This window comes from Triturus cristatus, chromosome 8, assembly GCF_964204655.1.
Source record: "Triturus cristatus chromosome 8, aTriCri1.1, whole genome shotgun sequence".
Taxonomy (NCBI): Eukaryota; Metazoa; Chordata; class Amphibia; order Caudata; family Salamandridae; genus Triturus; species Triturus cristatus.
The window spans coordinates 141,730,838-141,753,265 of record NC_140591.1 but is presented as its reverse complement, the minus strand read 5'-3'; the positions used below and the strand labels follow the sequence as shown (position 1 = coordinate 141,753,265).

The window sequence follows — 22,428 nt, the reverse complement described above, 5'->3', positions numbered from 1 at the left end:
ATAATCATTTAAAGTTTTTGATCATGGTGATGAATATTGATATTTGTAGCATTACGTCCAAAGGAAGGTATTTTGGTACTCCAAGTTCAAATCTCCCGACTATCATTGTATATAGGTTTAGGAGACAGCGAAAGTGGAAATTACAAGTGTACTCCCAAGTCTGACTCAAAAAGAACAAGTGCTAATGAGTTATCATTAGAAGATGTTGTGCTATTCATAGTGGCCACAAATCATTCCCAGACGTGGGACCCGTGCTCACTACGCCACTGGAGTCAAGCTATCCTGGCTGATGACGGCTGATAGCCAGAAACCGGTCCTAGGATGCTTGATTCCGGTCCAGGGAAGACATGGCTTGGCAGTTCGGGCTGGACTGTTCCCATGAGGCACAGGGTCAAGACTGATTTGCATATGGCCATGTCTGAACTGGGGTGGCGTAGTGGGCAAAAGAACGATGGATTTAACCCAGATCTCTTGACTGGGGGAGAATGTCTGCATTGTCAGCATTCCGTCCATCATTTGTTTGTTGTAACGCTTTTCGCCCTAAGTGGGATGGGTATTCTCAGACGTGGGACCCGTGCTCACTACGCCACTGGAGTCAAGCTATCCTGGCTGATGACGGCTGATAGCCAGAAACCGGTCCTAGGATGCTTGATTCCGGTCCAGGGAAGACATGGCTTGGCAGTTCGGGCTGGACTGTTCCCATGAGGCACAGGGTCAAGACTGATTTGCATATGGCCATGTCTGAACTGGGGTGGCGTAGTGGGCAAAAGAACGATGGATTTAACCCAGATCTCTTAACTGGGGGAGAATGTCTGCATTGTCAGCATTCCGTCCATCATTTGTTTGTTGTAACGCTTTTCGCCCTAAGTGGGATGGGTATTCCCAGACGTGGGACCCGTGCTCACTACGCCACTGGAGTCAAGCTATCCTGGCTGATGACGGCTGATAGCCAGAAACCGGTCCTAGGATGCTTGATTCCGGTCCAGGGAAGACATGGCTTGGCAGTTCGGGCTGGACTGTTCCCATGAGGCACAGGGTCAAGACTGATTTGCATATGGCCATGTCTGAACTGGGGTGGCGTAGTGGGCAAAAGAACAATGGATTTAACCCAGATCTTTTGACTGGGGGAGAATGTCTGCATTGTCAGCATTCCGTCCATCATTTGTTTGTTGTAACGCTTTTCGCCCTAAGTGGGATGGGCATTCCCAGACGTGGGACCCGTGCTCACTACGCCACTGGAGTCAAGCTATCCTGGCTGATGACGGCTGATAGCCAGAAACCGGTCCTAGGATGCTTGATTCCGGTCCAGGGAAGACATGGCTTGGCAGTTCGGGCTGGACTGTTCCCATGAGGCACAGGGTCAAGACTGATTTGCATATGGCCATGTCTGAACTGGGGTGGCGTAGTGGGCAAAAGAACGATGGATTTAACCCAGATCTCTTGACTGGGGGAGAATTTCTGCATTGTCAGCATTCCGTCCATCATTTGTTTGTTGTAACGCTTTTCGCCCTAAGTGGGATGGGTATTCCCAGACGTGGGACCCGTGCTCCCTACGCCACTGGAGTCAAGCTATCCTGGCTGATGACGGCTGATAGCCAGAAACCGGTCCTAGGATGCTTGATTCCGGTCCAGGGAAGACATGGCTTGGCAGTTCGGGCTGGACTGTTCCCATGAGGCACAGGGTCAAGACTGATTTGCATATGGCCATGTCTGAACTGGGGTGGCGTAGTGGGCAAAAGAACAATGGATTTAACCCAGATCTCTTGTCTGGGGGAGAATGTCTGCATTGTCAGCATTCCGTCCATCATTTGTTTGTTGTAACACAAATCATTGTTCATCATAGTTACATTCTGTAAGAAAAAAAGGAATGGAGTTAATCATAGGTAGAAATATGAGATTGCTTTGTAAGGAAGGTGCACCAGAAACAAAGCTAAAATCGCAAGGTCAGTCCATATATTTTTCATTATTTGCAAATGAGTAAAAATCAGCTAACGCGTTTTGTTCTCATCACATTAAGAACTTCATCAGGGCTTTGTAAGTAAGATAGAGTGTTCTCAGAGATAAGAATAGCAGATGCAGTATTTTGCTGGGACAATCACCCATACGTCCAAATTCCTTGTGAAATCAAATTCCGAATAATAATCTCGTTTCAGAGGGTTCCCAACCAAGGCATGGTAGCCAGTGATATCACTGACCTTGTCATGAGTGATGTAATATGAGAGTTCATAAGCAGTGCTTGTGGGGGCGCGAGTTAAAGGTAGCCCAGCTAAATATAACTGCTGAATTTCTCTGGTATTGTACGAGTGAAATATTAGCCTAACTATAACGTCCCTGTAACCTTATTTTTTTTCACTGAATTTCTTAGTTTTTAAAATTCTATTTCCTAACTATAACACCCCTGTAACCTTTGTTTTTTTCAGTGAATTTCTAAGGTTGTTTAAATGCTGAATCCCCAGCTCAACGTCCCTGTAACCTTTGGTTTTTCAGTGAATTTCTAAATCTTTTCGAATTTTATTTCCTAACTATAACGTCCATGTAACCTATGATATTTTTATTGCATTTTAAAAGTTTTTAAATTATATTTTCTATCTAAAATGGCTCTATAAGGGCTTGTATTTTCTTCAGTGGATTAATAAGTGTTTTTTTCTTTAAATTTTTTATATTTGCGACGTCGCGATCCCTGTGAATACGCAGTGAAAAAGGAAAACAAAAGCAGACATTCAATGACCACCAACACATCCAAAAATATTATGTAAAAAAATCCATTCTGAACATTGCTCTACACATATTACTATATACATACTTCTTTCAAAGCATTATTAAACTCCTATTTTTCAACTAAATTTCTTTTAAAATCATGTTTCCAACTTGATGCCCCCCTTGCGCTGCCTCCAAGCGGATGTACTCCTTTGGAAAACGTTACCCCTTACACTTTTAGCTAGAGCTGCCCTTTATAAGATGATGGCACTCACGCGCTCTTTGTATGCCCTGCAAAATACGCTGTACTTAGTCCCAGCGCATTATTTTCAATTAATAGATTCTGAAGTACGTGCTTTGCTTTGGAACCAGGGTACTCCCCATATTGCCCTCAACAAACTGACAAAAAGCTGGTACGATGGAGGCATTGCCCTACCCGCCATTCTGAATCACTGGGTTCATCGACTGATATCTGACCCGGCTTACAGAATGGACAGACATAACATGCTTCCTGGCACTTATCTGAGGGCGCTTTATTGGGGGGCTAAGTACATGCCTAAATTTGCCCCTACGTCCTCTACTTTCACTTTATGGCTCACAGAAGTATGTGGTCTGGGTTGGAAAGACAAATTAACCCATGTTACTCCATTATTGGCAACAGCCCGTTTGGGTATGTTATCGAAACAACCAGGATTCTATAAATGGTACTTGATTGGCCTCTCGAAAGTAGGAGACATGTGGGTGAAGGGTAAAGTGATTCCATTTAGCGACCTACAAAGAGATTACCAGTTGGACGAAAGGGAAACCTTTTGCTACCAACAGGCTAGAAATGCATTGTACAAAGCTATTCCGAGAGACTCGGAATTGCCTGTCTCCTCGCCGTTGGAAGACAGATTATTAAATTACTATCTCCATGAAAGAGCCATCTCACTGATTTACGTAAAATTCTTAATCATACTCCAGATGCCCAGAAGAAAATCCGTCTAAAGTGGGCAGACGACGTAGGGGACTTAGATGACGACGACTGGCGGGAAGCGTTGGCCTCCCCCCGTGAAGTCGCGATCCGCTCCAGATTTAAACGTATTCAACTTAAATTGCTACACCAGCTTGGTTCTGGTCAAGATGGGGGTAATGAAATCCCCTACTGTCCCCGTGGGTTTGGTCATGTGGGTACCTATGTACATCAATGGTGGCACTGCCCGATCCTCCAGGAATATTGGGAGAAGGTTATCACTGGAATGTCCCAAATATGTTAGATACCGATTGATGTTTCACCCCGGTTATGTCTGTTAAACATCTGGGATGCCACAGATCTGTCATTCACTGAGAAATTATGGGTTACATTGGGATGTATGGTGGCAAAGTGCAATATAGCTACAACATGGAAGGGAGGAACCCAGCCCAGGTATACCGACTGGGAGTTGGACATGGATTGGTGCATGCAGGAGGAGAGGATTGTCTACAAGAGTAGAGGTTGCCCCATAAATGGTCAAAGATATGGGGCCCTTGGAACGAGAGTAGAGGCATGCTGTGTACTCCAGTTAGCCTTCTTCCCTCCCTGGTGGTCGACAATGAAGATATTTAATGATCCAAGGTATGGAACGATGTTGTGTGATTTGTAAGTGGCTGAACCTACATGTGTATTGTATACCACTTTTCTTGAATGTCATGCTCAATGCATTGTACTGCAATTGTTATGGTTGTATTTTCGTATTTAATGATATTCTTTAAAAAACAGATATTAAAAAAAACATGTTTCGGAGCTATTTCACATTTTTGCGATTATTCTGGGACATCCCGTTGACGTTGTTAACTGCGACAATCGTGCCTTTTCTATAAAGTCTAAAACACATATATCCATACATACTACAGTATTTTACACACTAGTGGTTTCTTACAGTATTCTCTAAAGCCATGTTTTCCAGAGAGTTTGCATAAAAACCATCTCTAAAACCTATTTTCCGTTTTCGTGGTGATGACAGAGATCGCGACGATGTTGGTAATTGTGATCTTAGTAGTTACATCACGAAAGCAGAAGCAAAATCAGTAATTCAATAGCCACCGCCACATTAAAAAATGATAACTATATAATTAATTCTAACCATCACAGTACATAACTCACTACATAAATAACTGTATAAAATATTTATCAATATCTCTATAACAATGTATTAATAATTCATATTCTTTTTATGTTTTCACCAACATTCGCAACAACGTTGATAGTTGCGATGTCCCTGCGATGGTATACTGGGGGGGAGGGGGCAGCGTCATTGCAAAGATTGTGCGCGATTAAAAAAAATCAATTTTGGACACATAACTTGTGCCACCAACACCTCCATTTCTCAATCATGGGGTCAGAGTATCTCCACCCTGACCCCTTATGTGGGCTTTCTCACAGGTTTTCAGCCGCGGGAACCGTTAGATAGATAGATAAAATAGTGGCCGCAACTTCCTATTCAGGTTGCGTCCAGCCAATCAGAGCATTCCCGTTGGCGCGTGCATCCGCAATGCATCGCAAAAACTTTTGCGAAATATCAGCAGCCAGAGATATCACTATAATTATAAACTGAAATTCATCTAAAACTACTGAAAAGATTTACACCAAATAAGCAAAAGGCACATCATTGAACCCACATCTACCTCCCTGCCAAATTTGATGTAAATCAGTTCAGCAGTTCGGGATGGGTATTAACATTATAAACGCAACCTTATTTTGTACCCCAAATTCTCGGTCCCCACTGCAAGGATCACCCCCAAACTTTCCATAACCGTAGTACCCATCGTGACACTTTATTGTTATAGACAAGTCAAAAAATGTTTTTCCTACAGAAACTAGGTCCTAACTATAACTACCTACTGGCTATATATATATATATATATATATATATATATATATATATATATATATATATATATATATATATATATATATATATATTCAAACGCAAAATGTCCCATACGAGATATATATATATTGGAAAATGTCGTAAAGGTTCGTCAAACGATGCCAAAGTTATAAGCACATGAAAAAATGCTTTTCCTATGGAAACGTGGTCCTAATTATAACTATCCACTGGTGACCGCCAGTAGATTATATATATATATATATATATATATATATATATATATATATATATATATATATATATATATATATATATATATATATATATATGTACATATATATAGCATAGTGTCCATTGCCACAGTGTTTTTATACATATGTCAAAGTTTGACGAATCTTCACAAAACTTTTTTAAAAAGTTCATCCACCTCATCTCTAGCTGTCTCTTGCAGAATTTGCATACAACAATTCGCTGCACAGCTCGTTAGGTTTTTCACCATTCTAGTGCACACATGGTTATCACCCAAGAATCCGGCATTCCAAATTTGAACCCACAAATGCCCATTCAGTACAGGGCTTAGTTGTAAGTTCCTCTTAAACACACACAAAACTGCAGTATGTAATTTTTACAAGCAAAAGATTCATACCAGAAATTTGCAGTCCACCATAGAGGTCCAACTCCATATTATAAAATAGAAGGTATGGTCTAGTTATCCATGGCTCACTTGTAAAATCCAAATTCAAACCTTGGTTTGCGGGTCCTCTCTCCACACAAGACCCAGTTGGTTTAGCAGCCATAAGACTACAGTTGCCTGAGAAGTGAAAGATACCTGCAGTATTCTATGTATCAAAGATTAAACTGGCAGTTCAAACATAAGGACAAATCCTCTTCCAACAGTACAAGTGCAGTGTCATCAGAGATTGAGGGTGAAGCAATATTGGACTCAAGATACAGAAGCAATTAATTGCAATATCTGATCTCATGGAAGGTGTTTGATATCATGGATCGGTCATGGGAGCATGCTTCTATTGTGCATGTGCCACAATTATTGAAGACACCAGAAGACAGCAGGGAGAAAAATTCAAGATTAGAGCATGCACCCGAGGAGACTTGGGAGGCAGAACAAGAGAAGGGGTCAGGTCAGAAGCAGGTGGCTGACCAACAGAAGAACAAACGGAGCAGGGTCAGCATTTTAAGGATAAGTCAGCTGGGGGAAAATATATTGTGTTGCAGCTTCTTTCATTGTAGGGCTCCCCATTGCTCAATAGTTTATCCACCTGTAGCATCCCCTTTTAACTGTATTGTGTTTCCCTCTTCCCTTTCCGATTCCTTTCAGATTTGCAGCTTTTTAAAGTTTGCTTCTATTACAACTTATATATTTATTTCTTCAAGTCGGTTGCCATTCTGCACATCTCTAAGCTGCTGGTACTACCTAGTCTGGGGAGGATTCCTAGAACTCTCTGGAGTCATCAACTGTCCTGTTAACAGAGCATTAGGTAACCACTGTAACAAAGTTATCTGCAAACAAGCTTAAATATGGTGACAATATCATAAAACATGTGCTTTATTTAAGAGTTGCACGAGTAAGAAGCCATAGTAAAGCCCTGGTGGGAGAAGACTGGATTTGCCCAACATAAGACGAGCCCAGTGGAAGCAGCTCAAGTGTTTTTCTTGCTCTCTTACCTAACCCCATCTTCCCCTGGGGTGAGAGAATGTGCAGCAGTTACACATCTCCGTATGCATTTTACCTTCAGTCAGAGTGGTGATTTAGCTATTTTAAACAAACAAAATGTTCGAAATTGACAAGTTATAGTTTATCTCAAGTAACTATAACCTGTGTCCTAAATTAACTATAACTCGCACCTCCACCATGCACAGTGTTGTCATCAATTATGTCATTTCAGATGTTGCACTGATGTTATCAATGGTATAACAGAACATGTCGTGAGTGATGTAATTTGTGAGGTAATTAGCAGTGCATGGCGTGGGCGCGATTTATAGTTAATTCAGGACACGAACTATAGTTACTTGTTATAACTATAACTGGTTAATTTCAGTGGTTTTGTTAGTTTAAAATGGTATGTTTTAACTGACACTTTCACCTAATTATAACTTCCCTTTAACTTTTCTTTTTTTTCAGTAAATTTCTAAGGTTAAGATATTATTACCAAACCTAACTTTGATGTTACTTTAACTTTTGTTTTTTAGTGAATTTCTAGAATTTTTTAACATAAAGTAATATTTTATTACCATACGTTACACCATGCCCCACAGCCCACGCCCTTTGACCGCAGGACTCTTGCGAGCCTCTCGCAGACCCAACTGTCCAGATATACAAACTATTTTAACCCTAATTTCTCAAAAACTGCTGAATGGATGTACATCAAATCACAAAAATCAACCTTTATGGACCATGATCTAGCTTTCTGCCACTTTGGTGGAATTCTGTTGAGCCGTTTTGGCTGTATCCCTTTCCAAAAATCCCTAAGCAAATTGCATGGGGAAATTACATTTTGGAACTCTCCCTTATTCTCAGCCCCTGCTTGACAGATCACCCCGAAACTTTCAAAAAAGGAAGCTGAGGAAAAAAGAGCACTTTTTAAAAACATTTTGTGAAGATTCGTCAAAGTTATTAACAAACCAAAAAGTCCATTTGCTATGGAAACGTAGTCCTAACTATAATTACAGAGTGGAGACTGCCACTTTGTGAAATAGAAAAAATTGGTGTATGGCAATGCCGCAAGTCTTTTTGCAGCGGTTGCTCTACTCCAATTTGAAAGGGCAGGAATGCACTATATTTACAAAATAAGGTGCATTCCTGTCCTTTCATCCAGCACCGGCGCAAAAATTGGTGCTGGCGCCAACGCAGGCCTCCTTGCACCATGGTGCAAGGGTGTCTGTGTTGTTGGCAAGATTGTTTTTGTGCAGAAAGCAGCACCTTCCTGCACAAAAGCAATCCATGAAGTCGTTTTCCTCATTCTATGTGTGCTGTAGAATGCAGAACACATGGAAAGAGCCAAAAATAAGAAGAAATGAAAATATTTCTCCTCGTTATGCCTACTCTGGGGAGGCATAATGTTTTAGCGCTGCCCCAGGCTTACGGGATTTTGTAACTCTGGGGCTAAATTGAAATCCATTGGTGTTGTGAGAGAACACATACCACAGTGTTCATGGAACGCCTCCTTGAAGCAGAGTAAGGCATTTCAACGCTTTGTACTGCCTTGCCTTACGCCATAGCTATGAGGCCATGCAAAGCCATGCAGGGTTGCTTTGCTTCGCCTCATAGATAAGATTGAGAGGCCTGAGCCACCGGATCATCAAATAAAGTTACGCTCTGTTGGCACAGGCCTCTTGTAAATAAGCCCCTATGTATTTTTCTTGAAGCTGGAAAGAGATTCTAAACTTGCAGTACCGCTAGTTGTTACTAGAGGTCCCTCTCAAAACAGCTGCAAAACAAACAAGTTACTTATTTTGGTGCACTATTGGTATTGCTATTTCTGTTGGATACTTTATCTAACTGCGGATTCCTCACTTTATAAAATTCCCAGAGACCAGTCTGAACAAGCAGAATTTTGTAGCAGTGTTCCCACACGCTACTAAGTGTTATCGTGCAGCTCTGCACTAGCTCTTTACCACCCTAGAAGTTGAAAAGCGATGCCACATATACCTCTACCCATGCACGCAAACATCAACTTCTTGACTTGGACACCATGTGTGAACATTTTTGGGTGACAGTGTTCTGAGCACTAACTTAAGACCTTTTCCAGATGTTAAAGGGACGCCACTCCACAGAACGAGAAGTTGGGAGTGCAGTGAGGAATTCACCAGAAAATGTGTTACTGATGGCAAGTAACTTCTTATTCTGATGGAAACTTCTAACTGCAGATTCCTTACCTTAGAAAAGATACCAAAGTGCTACCTGCCCCTTAAAGAGGACGGTCTATGGGATGGGGTCTGTTGAAAAGGTCTTCCAAAACTGAGCGGGCTGTGTCCTTCCTGACAGACTTAATTATCAAGGCAGTAATGCTTTCGGAGCACATCTACCGACACACATGTTGCAGTATGAAAGATAGCAAGGATAGGCATCCCTCACATGAAGGGAATGGTGGTGGCCTTGGATTTAGTGGAATGTTTCATCACACCTTCCAGGAGATCCTTCTTGGTTAGTGCGTAGCAGATCAACATGCAGAGGACTATTGAGTTCAACAAAGTAGTCTTCTGCACAGCCTTCCATTTCTTTCCTTCAGAGAAGCTGCCAAAAAGCTAATCATCCACACAGTGAACCTTAGTATGAGCTTTGTAAAAGTTTGGAGCCTGTTTGGGGTCCAACCTATGAAGCACCTCCTCCTCTTTTGATGTATGAGGGGGAACAAATAATACTAGTAAATTGATGAACTGCCCAATATGGAAGGGAGTCACAACTTTTCATGAGAAGGCCACCCGTGTCCTCAGGACCAAGTTCTTTGGAAAAACGTGGTGTAAAAGGGTTGAAAAAGCAGTGCCTGCAGTTCACTCATGCAAAGCGTTGATGTACTGGCAGTAAGGTAGACAGTCTTCAAGGTCAAGAGATGCAAGTAGCATCTTTGCAGAAGCTCAAAAGTTGTACACATGATGAGTTACGGTCTCATTGTAGCATTACACACAACTTGTGGGGGAATATGTATGTTAAACATTTAATAAATCACACCACAATAGGTGAATTGAAGAATCATCCTTGGTCCAGCAAATAAATTAAGGCTCCACAAAGAGTCTTTTACAATTCTCAAGGCATTACTGGGCTAAAGATAAAACAAACAAAAGAACGTCCAACAGCCTTGGCTTCAAAAGGTCAGTTGCCTAAGCACCCCACCAGGCTACAAATTTGCCACAGCACCCGGAACAAATCAGTTTTATGGATGGGCATCTTGCACTGAGAAATACATCTACCACATTAGGTGGTAGATTGCAAGCAGTTAATTGCCACTGCTCAAAATCCACTCATGGAACTGTAAGTTGCATAGATTTGAGTGGATGAACCTCCCTGCTACTGAGATAGGAGGTCCTAACAAAGGGGTAGCCTGATCGGAGGACAGATGCAGATGCTCAGAGGTTCCAGGTACCACACTCTCCTGGCCCAATCCAGAGCCACCAAGATGTCTTGAGACAGGCAATACAGGTAATTCTTGAAGTTCTTCAGAACTTGAAGGAGGCCAGATAGTAGAAGGAAGGCATACACTGAGTGGCAATGGAGAGGTCACAGGAATTGGCACATGATCGGGCTCCAGACCAGGCTCACGACTTGGAACAGGAGTGGGATCTGTGTGAAGGCACTAACTTTTTCTTGTGTTAGCAGACATACACCTTTGCCTCCTGGTCTTGAATCACCTTCTGGTGTATTTATCACGCAACTTTAAGTTGCGCCCAGAGCACAGGCACCAAAGGCACACCTTGGCCGGGTCTCTGACAGTCGTCCTTGAAACCTGTGGTTTTCGGTGGGGACATCGTTCCCTAACACAGTGTGAACATTTTTGGAGTCATCAAAAACCTGGCAACATGGAAGGAGTGGGAAAAAAAAGAACTACGATTTGTGTGCAAGGTTTGTGCTTATATCTGGCTCAACACCATCACTTCAGGGATGGAAAAGAGCCAGCGCAAAGCCATAAAATGCCATTTAGTAGCATGCAAGTGCACTGTTACAAAAATGTTTGTTTTTAGCCCAACACCTGGGGGCTAGCCTAAGGTGAGGAATCTGCGGTTAGAAATATCCCTCAAAATTATTTTACAATCTACAGTATTTCAAGTGATTACTAGGGGTCCTCATAGAGTTAGCTGATTATCTCCCAACTCAGGAGGGATCCTGTAGATCTCGGATATTATGAAATAAGTGTTTGCTTGAGAAAAATCTCCATTATTTTACTGATTTCCTTATTAAGTGGTAAGCTGTTGGTGCCCACAGAAGTAGTATAATCTCCCATAAATGTTTTATTTTACTTTGGTTGTCCCATAAGGCCAAACAGGGGACACTTTTTGATGTCTCCTCAGTTAGTATGGGGAGATGTTTATGATAGTATATAGCGTATCTTCTTTCCAACTGCTTACCCATATTCTTGGCAATAAAGACTATAGTATTAATCCTCGCAAAACTAAGTCTCCTTCTGTCCTTTCTTATGTGAAGCCTTAAGTGCCCTATGTCAACTATATAGCAAAGGTCAAGAGAAAGGCTTTGGGAATGGTAAGCTGTACTTTGACTTAACTAAAAGAAAAAAAGCACAAACATGTACAAATATGATTCTGAATTAGAAAGCTCTTAGTTAAAGTAGAGAGTTATAGTTCACTAAGACTGGTTGAGAGCTTATTCTCATGAGGGATTATCCATCAGACTGTGTCATAACTGTATACATTCCTGGGAAAACAGAATACACCTTGTAAACAACAGTACACAAGTGCTTGTGAAATACAGCTTGGGAGACACTCTATTGCAGTCTCTCAGTCCTATTTTTGGACTAGAACGGCCAAATCATCACAATGTACGCGAACGGGATAGGGTGCATGCAAACTGTGTTGCTGATGGTACTGGATGCGAGAAAGGCTACTATGCTCCCTCATGGCATATTTAGTGAGAATGACACAAAATCCACAAAAAACAAGCATTGGCATAGCCAATAGGTCTCGCCTTTGGGACCTTATACGTGCTTAGCCATGCAACAGTTAATGTTGTTGCACCAAGGATATTGTGCTGCATAACTAAACACTTATAAGGTCCCAAAGGCGAGACCTATTGGCTATGCCAACGCTTGTTTAACGAGTCACCCAGAACAGGTTGGTATTAAAATGTAAGCCAAATAACACTACAACTCACCTGCGCAAGGGGGATTTTTTTTTTTTTAGAAAACGGCCTACTTTCTCCTTTTACGGCGTTCATAAGTTGATTAAAGTCTTATGTATAATTCCCCAACGCTATTCAACTTCCTTTGGAAATCAAAGAGGTCTACCTCGTAGCTGAAATTATTATGCGATATAATAACGTTTATACATTGAATAAGTTAGTTGAAAAACAAATACACGAAGGTCCATGTACAGACAGAACTTTCTTGGAGAGAAGAGGCCAACGATACCGAGATGAACTGGTGGCAGCGGGTCTTAATTCTTAGGGTTGGCCATGAGCTCGCAAATATTGGGTGAGAGAAACCTAGGTTAAACTTGTGTACCAGTTCCCAGCTGATCTGGGAAACTGATTATGAACTGTGGTAAAGCACTGCGTGTGCATCTACTACAGTAACTTACAAGAGGGAAAGTAGGTACTAATGTTCCAGTCTTAACTAGTTAGTATTGGAACATACTTGTAAGCTCTCAACTAGATATCCCTAGCTAGTACGCGCCATGCCATCCGGGCCTAAGCTGCTTAGAGCAAAGTCATCTTTCGTGAAAAAAAGACATGCTAGGCGGAAGAATGCCTAAATTGCTTTTCTGTTACTTACTGCATGGATGGTAAGTCTATCGTTCATTTGATCGTATTACACAGGAGAACCCACATTTTTGTTGTCAAAAGGTACCTCAGGTGACATACTCTGGACATTGCTGTGAAGCTGGCCCAAGATCGCCTAAATTCTAAAATAATTAGGAGCAAAAAACACAAATAGCTAAATAAAATCTGACAAATGTGCCTACGGAGAGCAACATTGTGCTGCGGTTGTGGATTTCAAGACGCACTTATTTACCTTTGCCTTGGATCAAATCTTCGAGATCTAAATGGTGCGAGTCTAAATGTAAATTAATTTTCATTGAGTTTTTGAATTTCTTAATAAAGCTGTTATCCTCCCAATGATCTAACAGCTCTAAGCTGTGTGTTGAGGGCTACAAATACACAGCCTATGGGTTTCCACTCCACCTACCTTGGACTTCATGGCTATCACTCCCCATTGTAAGGCTTTCATTATATTAGGATCAGCAGCTCTGGCCTTAACCAATACTTAAAATTAGCAGTGGACAGCAATTCTTGGTTCCGTATTCCAAATTCTTAACACGGGTGACTGTTTTAATGAATAGAGGAAAGAAAATACATGGGGGGGGGGGGGGGGGGGTATGCTGCATGGTATTGTTTGCTATGTAAGAAAATAAAGGGTTATTTCATAATGCATCTTTTTGCCCCACTCATAGATGAATAAAACAAATGTTTACCACTGCACGAACAAAAGCTACTTCTGAAAATATTTCAAACTAGACTGTCATTCAGTGTCTTTTCCTCACATCTGCAAGGTAGCAGAATGCAATAGAGTATCTCAGCATTTTCTCTTGTTCTCGAGTAGTGGCAAACTAAACTTGTGCTTGGCAGCGGTGGCGATGATATTGAAGTACATTCATAAATGACCTTTGCCCACAAATAACTAAAATGTTGTTGAATGGATTGAAAATGATTGGAACAGCACCCCAGCACTTTAATGTCTACGCTGTCATTTGGAGTGGGCGATGTCCGGCTCAAATGACGGATGCCCCTTACACAAGTCGGACACGACTTAGTGACAGAGAAGCAGGGTGGTGTGAAAAGAATAAAGCGCATCTCGTTCATGCTATGCTCCATTTACACTGCATTCATTTTAAAAGTCCAGTGTATGGTGTAGCGGCACAAAGCCAGCACACATGCCCAGGAGACTGGGAAGAACACATGGGGAAGTCATTGAAAGCCAAGTCGAAGGCAATCCACGATTCCAAACATGGAGGACATTCATGGTAACACTCCATCCTCACAATTGCTCATAGAGGTAGGACTGGAAATAACAAGGAAATTAATCAAGGTGGTAAGAAGCATGGAACAGGCAACATGGCTCAAGTATTATTCTTAGGTCGAGTTTAGCTATACTGGGATACTCAGTTGGGGTTGAAACTATATATAAGAAGTTTCTAGCATTGGGGCTATTGATAGCGAAACACAAAATCGCTTGAAGAACAGCCCCTAAATTCAGATTGGCTTTTGGACATGGCAGGAACAAGCTCTTACTTATGCAGAATTGCTCCCACCCACGTTGAGGCCCAAAGATATATGGGAACCCCTCAAAACCTATCTTCTCTCTACTCCGGATACTAGACCTAGAACTCTAGAGAGGTGGGAGGCGGAAGAACAGCAAAATGTACAGACAGAATAAATACTATGGGGCCACAGTGGAGATCGAGTCCCGATTAGACCTAGCACCGGCATATAGAGTGGATGTGTTGGGCTGCTAGACCACTCCATAGGTAGTCTCATTGTGATATAAGGCACCTGCAACCTGCATATAAAGTGTAGACCTCGAAATAGAAAACCAGGATATGCTCAACAAGTAATGTTTTTTTCCTGACAATGAAAAATTTAACACACCTATGCCAAAATACAATAAATGTAACACACTATGCTAAGACTGGAAAGTATATTTCTTTTTAATTGTTTTATTACTAATAGTGGATGTTAAGTATAAACTGTATTGATTATATGAAAATGCTTAATAAAAATAAATTAAAAGGTATTATTCTTAGCTGGCATGCAGAATATGCGCACTACACTGCAAGCCGCTGTTAAATCGCTCCATTAGATGGTCACCAAATTGGAAATGCAAATTGATTTACTACAAACTAACAATCATTTGTTGCCTCATCAGCTAAAAGGCAGGGCAGCTTAAGCAATAGGCCATACTCAGTTGGAGTATTCCACAAATGTAATACACTGGAATGTAACTGTCCAACAACTTTAGATATCTTTAGCACCATGCCAGATATGCCATGAACTGTGGCAAATGAACGGAGAAGTGGCACTGCCGCGAGTAATTTCATGTGTGTGCCATCTCTGCATTTGAATACTGCCGCTACTACACATGCATGTTCTCTAGTACTAAAAGAAGTTACACCTGGACATCAATCCAAGGCAGAACCTAAAGATACGCATGGACCCACCACGTCTTATTTAATTACTGGTGAATTAAAGGAAACGGTGTGGGTATATCTGAGTACCCATTTTAAATGCAAAATAAGCAAGTGGCCGTGCGGCCGCGAAAGTGAAAGTGATCGCGATCAGGATCAAACATCAAAGCGGCTGTGCGGCCCCGAAAGTGAAAGTAATCGCGGTAAAGCGCGGCGCCCGCGCACATGCACTGTAGCTCTAGGCTGGCCTGGTAGCACTTTTTGGAGCCCTCTCAATAAGTCTCGCCAGACCAGCGCATGCGCTGGGTCAGGCGAGACCTAAAAATGATGTACCGGTTTTACTGTCTCTTATGATGTACTAACCTACTTATAGGGAGACACAGAAAGATAAAGTCTAATACATTTTGAGGTCCAGTATGGAAAAACTAATTTCCTGGTTGCCACCAAGTGTTCCACCGCTGGCTCTTGGAGCTACCCCAATCATCCTTCATCCAAACTTTCCTAAAATAAATTTGGAATATATGCATAATGATAAAAAAATATCCTCCACATAAATCAGCAAGTGAAATTTAGCACAACTGTTCGAATTAGAACTAAGGGCCATCTGTGCAAAGTAATTTTGCTTTGCAGAGCCAGCAATTCTCAAAATCACAGGGTTTTTGACTGCAAAATGGCTTTTTTAAATGTACTAAAACAATTTTTCAGCTCGTTAACAGGTTACTGAATCGAAAATGGTTTCAAAAAGGTCTAACAAATGGCTATTTGGAAAGGGCGTGAATAGGGCATTAGTGTTTTGTGGCCAATCTCAGTTTGGAAAACATAGAATAGTCACCCACTCCTTAATTGGGGTGGTAACACATTCATAAAAGGGAACGGGTCCCACTGAGATCCCTTCCCCATCCTGAATGCAAAAAAGGTTTGATAAGGAGTACACAGTGGTCTTTTTAAATGCAGCCCCATCTCCTTCAAGGAAAGGAGGCTGCATGGAAGCATTTTTTAAAAAAAGGTTATTTTACTTAATTGTGATCAGAGACATGGTGGTCTTCTGACTCTGGGAGGTCGCCATTCCTGTGATGGAATCCAACCATAGTGAGTCGCAATTTGAGACCTACCTCATGAGTACTGATGAGCTAGTTTGGACTGCTGCCCACTATGATTCCGTTATTTTGTGACCCGACCTATAAGTACATAGGTTGGCTCCCAAAAGTCTATGCACAAATAGCGAACACTTTATGCGACCACTTTTGTATTTGAGTCACCAATATACCTTCTCTTGCACGCAGTGTTAGTTTTCTGTATAATCATACATCATACATAACAAGAAAAAACAGAATAGTTTTTGGAGGACAGTAAGTGGGCATTCATGGAGTCTACCTGGCTGCTGACTGATATGGGTCATGTGAGAAAAGGAGCCTGGGTGACAAAAATTATTCTGGACTACAATGCAACGAGCATGATAGGAAAAATATAAATAAGTCAATCCCAGGTAAAGTATTTAGATTTTATCGGCAACACTACATCTCTAAACCAGGTCTACATGCTTCAGGCAGGCAGTATGTGTGGATGAATAAATACAGCTCATCAAATTTAAATGTTTGCACTGTAATGGTTCTCGGTTAAGCTTCAGTTAAATGCAATCAGCCTTGTCTGTGTAACTTCAGCAACAGGAACATCTGGCCGGTTTTAGATACCCCATGGAATCCCAACTTCAAAGGGAGTCATAAAGAATAACAAATACATGTACTGGCACTGAAGGAAAAAAAAGCCTGAACAGCAGGAGGGACTGGTAAAGTGTCCTTATTTGACTGCAAGTGACATGCGCTGCAGGCATGCTTCTGTGAATGCATCCTGAAATGGAGGAATGCCCGACCCTCAGCAATGAGCCTGTGGGCATCTGGTGCACCCTGCCACTAAACATGTACCATGACACCATAGTTGGTGCTCTGACTTCCATCGCAGTATGTCAGGGAGTGGGTCAACCACTGCCTGCCCACACTTACATAGACAGATAAAGTATAGGTTGCAACCTATTTGTAATCGAAAATGTATCCTCAAAGGACAATGCATTTTTAAGCACCATTTTATCAGCTAAAGACTAATATTCCTATATTATGTTCATTTTACCTAGGGTTGTATATGTATGCAGCGCTAGACTTTGCTTTAAGAAGCAATAGAGTCAGCAAATCTCTCTATGTATTTATCTATCGTGTACTTAAAGCGTCACTCCACATTAAATTGTCTCATGGTGCCAACACCAAGGGATGAACCAAAAACTAAAACATAACAGCATATGAAAACATAAAAAATTAGAATACGATCAAATAGTAAAAATATGCGGATGGGAGCACACATAAATACAAAAATTACATTTGCCTAATCTTTCTTCAATGAAGCAAATCGGAGGACATCAAAGTTCTAGAAAAGATCTGCCACAAACCCATAGACACCTTTGAGACTATATAACCAAACAGTGGAGGGCCAGCATGATCAGTTCCAGACGCAAACAAGCTACCACAAACGGAACACAAAAACCAAAATGCGATGTGCCTGCACATACATACACACCTCTCTAACTCAAAAGTTCCTCCAAAGCTACAAACCACTCTGATCCCAATTTTGACATTCTCAAGAAGCCACATAACCAGATGACAACTTCAAGTTACGTCCCACGCACACTACAGAATCTAACACCAAGACAATAACCAGTTCACACAAAACATACATACAGTGTTTCACCATCAACGAAGAGGTTAAAAACGTTAAAATACATTCTTGGCTCTTATCATCCACAGTGCAGAGCCTCGAAGAGTAAGGCAGAGAAGAGAAAATGCAAAATGGGGGACAACATACAATACCAGGCATGCACAGACAAATCAACAACAGTTCAAAGACACTGTTATGGTACAATGATTCCAATAACCCCAAATAAACTTGTTATGCATCACCTGCCCAACATCAGACAGTTCGTCACACTAGAATACAAAGCACCAGCCAATAATGGCAAATAAAAGCCACAGCTACTGTAGACACAAGTGCCATGAGCAGGGTGAAAAACTGTGCTATCGTAGGTGCAATGTAACTTAACATGAACGATGGCAGCCCTCACAGAGGAGTATTAGAAATGTCCTACCTCACTCAAGTCTGTTGTGATCCTGTTGGATCTCTCACGTTGGCCTCTCACCCACACATGGTGACATCTTCTTTGTATGGGTCACTCCTCACCAGCAACGTTTGTTGTTATGGTGGCTCTCCAAAAGCACCTTCCGAAAATGTTAACTGTTTGAGATACCTGTAATTCACAAAGAAACAATGGAATTAATCCCTCCAGAGGTCTCTAATGTGTTAAAAATATTAAGAAAATGTTTAAGAAAACATATTTATTGTTTACAAGATTAAAACATTATGCCTAGGCTATTAGGACTCTCTATGCCTATTTACCTAATGAGCAACACGTTTCTTCCACTACTTTAAATGCCCTGTAGATCGTGGGGTTTCCTCAGGACCAAGAAGACTCAAATTATTCCCATATATTCCCCCTAAACCCAACCGGGATGTTTGTAGAGGTATGAGATTAATGTATACAGATGAAGATATAACCTGATGCCAAGATCAGATTAGGATTATCCCCAACCTAAACTTTATCTCACCTAGAGTTATCATAGCCAGAGAGGAGGTAGGGATTCGGTGCTGTAGAATGAGTGTCCTGTTTTTTCTGTACTGTTGCTATTCTGCCATTTTGTCTGTAGACTCTGCTATCCCAATCATAGATTCAAGACCCCTGGAGGAATTTATAACCTCGTTTCTACAAGTGCTAAAAGAGCAGAGGGACGTGTTAAATTAGTAGAAGACTGGACAATGATGAGGATAGCGATTGGAAAATCTGTGAACTCTTGATAAGATAGCTACAGAAAGAGAAAAAGGGTGGAAGGTGATTCACCTGATCAGGGGTGGACAAGGTGCAAGAAGAAATAAGTGAACACGTTGCGTTGATTAAGTACAAAGCAGTTGCTGCAAATCCTATGTTTTAGTTTGAAAATTAGAGCGTATTCAGCATGAATAGTGGCGGCAGGTGATGATGTAATGGAAGCGGGCAAGCCAGAAGATTTATGGGAAAAGCCCTGTTAGGGATCTGAATTGAATGTTTGAGCGTAAACACAAGCTCACCCTGTTAACTGCTATCTTGGTACACTTCGACCTCACGATAGCCCCACCATTTTTACTTTGCACTGTTACCATTTCACTATTCACTATTAAACTTGTTTTAAGAATAACAGAGGCTGTTTTAGCTATCCCTCACTTCACACTTATCACTTTCTCACAGAGCCCGCCCTCATGCATTCACCTTAACGGAGCCCGCCCTCAGGCATTCACCTTAACGGTGTTACCAGATCAAAAGTTCTGCGACAAAGAGCCCCCAGGCCCGTCAGGCATTGCAGCGCCCAATGATGAAGCATGACACCCTAACAGGGGTGTGAGGGCACCAAGATCTGAGAATCAGGTCTCCCCATGACAGAAGTATTAGCCACGTGGTCCCACCCCTTGTGACCACCTGGCTAACGAGGAACTACTCCTACCAATGATTACCAACAAAAGTATGGTCATGTGAATTCTGGGGTGTGCCTGTCATTATTTCAGCTGGAGCAGTGGCATGCTAAGTATGTGATGTAAAAATATATCAAGACTCTATTAAATGAGAAATGTATTTTTCGAACGCCTATGTATTTTATTTGCGATCTAATAAAAGAGCTTCATGTTCCCCAGTACTCATAATGGCAAATTCAGAACTGAAAGTCCGAGAATGCTCAGTGCTACTTGTTAAAAAGCAGGATTGGTTGGAAGTGTTACAATTGTATTGAGCGCTGCCATGACAGAAATAATTGCAAATGAGCCTTGTGCAAATTTCTCTTGAGACCTGCTGTAATGTCCTCGGCCATGTCTGTGCTATATAAAATGCAACAACAGTGTAGTGGTGTCAGGGACTAACTAATGCTTGAAGATCTGAGGCATGCATTTCAAAGACTGTTTGAAATGCTCTCTCTACTTTCAAACATGCGCTTCAAAACATTGCAAGAATTCTTAAAGTTGCTTGTAAAAATCTTTCTTTTGAGGGCCGCAGATGACAATTTACAGACTCCAATTTACCGATGAGATTCTTACTTCATTAAGGTTTTTTTTGCTCCTAATGCCTCAATATGAAAGCAGACAAGTGTTAAATGGCACCCAGTAGTGCGAGGAGCAGGAAAAAAATTCAGCAACATGGGATCTCCAGGCACCCTCCTGAGGCTCCTCGAGTTTGTGCATAAACGTGCTCCCGGCTGTGCCCCACTCTCAATGGAGCCCAGCCAAGAGCAACATTATAAAGAAAAGAGTTCGTTTCAGATTCCATCGAACAACTTCATCGTGCACTGCTAGCTTAGGATCAGATTAAAGTGTTAGGCTCCCTTACCTCACACCTCTGCCACCACACCGCTTCACCCCAACTGCCAGGATGCTAGCAATATATGTACAGAGCTGAGGCAGGCAAAACAGTGGTGCCAAGCATGTTCAGCAAGGCACTTGTTTTTCTTACTTTCCCACTCATCTTTCTCTTTCTATTGTGTTTGCTTTCTTTCTCTCATACATCTTTTGTAATATACTAATGTGTTCTCTCACCCCCATAACCCTTTCACGCACGCTTGGGGCTAAGAGACTACCAGGCTGCACTTTACTGCTGGCGCCGGCCCCTTGGGAGATGGCAGTCCCCTTTTGCTCCAATAGGGCTGGTGGTTAGAGTCCCATGAAGAAAATACGGTACCAAGCCCCAAATTCCCCCTAGTCTACTTTTGTGTTCTTAGTTTCCATCCTAGTAGTCCCGGCAGTTAGCGATACGCCGCTCGGACGGCATACCACCTCCATTGGCAAATGCTGGCGCACCAACCAGTCCCTGTGCAATGGCGGGCAGGGAAAGAACGGGAGGGCATGTATCTATTAAACTATTTTAACAACTACCCCCTAACTTTCTCTTCCTGCCTTCAGCTATATTCCCAAAGATGAGCTTGACAGCCATCCGAAGCTCAGCTCGTTTTCGCACCGAGAGGCAAGAAGACCTTAGTTTGAATCACCCGCCATGTGCATGGACACAGGCTCGAGCCTCATTTGTCCTGTCCACCTCTATTTTGTAACTAAGTATTCCTTGTCTCATTGAACTATTTTCAACTTACATGACATTCTGAAACCGGGGAAGGGACCTCACCGCCAACAATGGCGGAGCTCCCCGGGCCTGGTGGCGATCCAGGAGGCCCCCACCCTTCAGAAGGCCGCTAAACTGCCCCCTGTGAAGGTCCTGGATATCCAGGGGTGTTGGCGGAGACCTGGTGCAAGGAAATCTTTGTCAGAGCTGGCAAGTTTAATGGTACTCAATTGACCAACTTCGGAAAGCCGAATACAGAGTTGGCAGTGCACGGATTCACGTCGTACAGATCCTAGCGCTTAGGATATCAGTAATTAGTGTTTAACTTAATGAGTCACGGACTACTTTTTGAGATAAACCCTTGCATCTGACATCAGTGATTGTTTTGCAATCTTACACACACCCACACGCGCACACACACACGATCTTAAACTAAATCTAAAGATTGCTTAGTGGGCACAAGGCAGAAGAAGCGCAAAAGGGACGACTGGAAGGCAGAGGGAGAAGGAAGTATAACAGTAATTGAAGATAAGGGTACGGGAGAAAAAAAGCAAGTGGGGCAGAGATGAGAAAATTGTTTAAAGCACGAGAGAGGAGAAGGAAAGAAAGAGAGAAGGGTGGATGAGGCGCACATAGTAACAGTCTCACACTTACAGCAAGCATATCTACTAAGGTATTTACTTACTCTCTGGCCACAGTGATGGCTCTGCTTTCAGACCCAGGATAGGACGTTGTACTGAACCAATAGGCATTCAGAGTGAAAATGGGTTTGGGCAGGCTGGAGGGAGCTGCTCAGCTAGGGCCACTTTGGTGGTCACTGTTCTGTGAGACATATGACAAGGCATG

The 22,428-nt window shown here is 42.1% G+C and overlaps 1 long non-coding RNA gene across 2 annotated transcripts in view; it reads right to left on the bottom strand.

The window, feature by feature from the left end:
* Nucleotides 1-22,428, bottom strand: part of LOC146801694 (uncharacterized) — a 985,270-nt gene that overhangs the window by 246,743 nt on the left and 716,099 nt on the right. For both annotated transcript variants that reach the window (XR_014967644.1, XR_014967645.1), the window contains exon 3: nucleotides 18,544-18,702. This is a non-coding gene — a long non-coding RNA (uncharacterized LOC146801694). The remainder of the gene's footprint in view (nucleotides 1-18,543; nucleotides 18,703-22,428) is intronic.